The sequence below is a fragment of the Chlorocebus sabaeus genome, chromosome 13 (assembly GCF_047675955.1).
Source record: "Chlorocebus sabaeus isolate Y175 chromosome 13, mChlSab1.0.hap1, whole genome shotgun sequence".
Lineage (NCBI taxonomy): Eukaryota > Metazoa > Chordata > Mammalia > Primates > Cercopithecidae > Chlorocebus > Chlorocebus sabaeus.
The window spans coordinates 4,663,966-4,665,452 of NC_132916.1; the positions used below are offsets into that span (position 1 = coordinate 4,663,966).

At 49.0% G+C, this 1,487-nt stretch overlaps 1 pseudogene; it reads right to left on the reverse strand.

Annotated features, from left to right (window-relative positions):
* Positions 1-341: 341 nt before the first annotated feature.
* On the reverse strand, positions 342-1,223 carry LOC103241042 (glyceraldehyde-3-phosphate dehydrogenase pseudogene; annotated as a pseudogene).
* Positions 1,224-1,487: the final 264 nt, after the last annotated feature.

The following is a 1,487-nucleotide window of genomic DNA, read 5'->3' on the forward strand; positions in this document are numbered from 1 at the left end:
TGGTATCTTCTACACTGACAATGCAAACTAGGAAATAAAATAAAATATCATTCCAAATACCAGTCAAAACTAGAGAATTTTAGGAATTAATCACTAATCCTTAGAAACTTTATAGAAAAAAATCTTATTTATTTATTTTTTGGCTGAGCACAGGGGACTTTATTGATGGTATAAGACAAGGTGGGACTTCCTAGGCCCCTTCCTCTTCAGGGGGTCTGCATGGAAACTGTAAGGAGGGGAGATTCTCACTGTGACTGGGGACTGAGTGTGTCAGGGACTCCCCATCAGTGAGGGCCTTGCTCTTCCTCTCGTGCTGTCACTGGGGCTGGTGGTTCGGGGTCTTACTCATTGGAGGCCTTGTGGGACATGAGGTCCACCACCCTGTTGCTGTAGCCAAATTCATTGTCATACCAGGAATCAGCTTGACAAAGTGGTTGTTGAGGGCAATGGCGGCCCCAACATCAAAGGTGGAAGAGTGGGTGTCGCTGTTGAAGTCGAAGGAGACAACCTGGTGCTCGGTGTTGTAGCCCAGGATGCCCTAGAGAGGGCCCTCTGACGCCTGCTTCACCACCTTCTTAATGCCATCATATTTGGTAGGTTTTTCCAGATGGTAGGTCAGGTCCACGACTGACGTGTTGGCAGTGGGGACACAGAAGGCCATGCCAGCGAGTTTTCCATTCAGCTCAGGGATGACCTTGCCCACAGCCTTGGCAGTGCCAGTAGAGGAAGGGATGATATTCTGGAGAGTCCCACCACCGTCATGCCAGTTTCCTGGAGGAACCATCCACAGTCTTCTGGGTGGCAGTGATGGTGTGGACTGTGGTCATGAGTCCTTCCACAATATCAAAGTTGTCATGGATGACGTTGGCCAGGGGTGCTAAGCAGTTGGCAGAGCAGGAAGTATTGCTGATGATCTTGAGGCTGTTGTCATACTTCTCATGGTTCATGCCCATTACCAACATGGGGGCATCAGCAGAAGGGGCAGAGATGATGACCCTTTTGGCTCCTCCCTGTAAGTGAGCCCCCGCCTTCTCTATGGTGGTAAAGATGCCGGTGGACTCCACAATGTACTCAGCACCAGCATCACCCCATTTGATCTTGGAGGGATCTCGCTCCTGGAAGATGGTGACGGGATTTCCATTGATGACAAGCTTCCTGTTCTCAGCCTTGATGGTGCCATGGAATGTGCCATGGGTGGAATCATATTGGAACATGTAGACCATGTAGTTGAGATCAATGAAGGGGTCACTGATGGTGACAATATCCACTTTACCAGTTAAAAGTAGCCCTGCTGACCAGGCACCCAATATGACCAAATCTGTTGACTCTGACCTTCACCTTCACCACGGTGTCTCAGGGATGTGGCTGACAGTGCGAGAGGAGATGTGGCTGTTTGCTGAATTGGAGGAGGAAAGAGCTGAAAAAAAACATTAATGAGTGACACAGAAAGTTCAATGGAGAGACAATCCATGCTCTTAGATGGGACA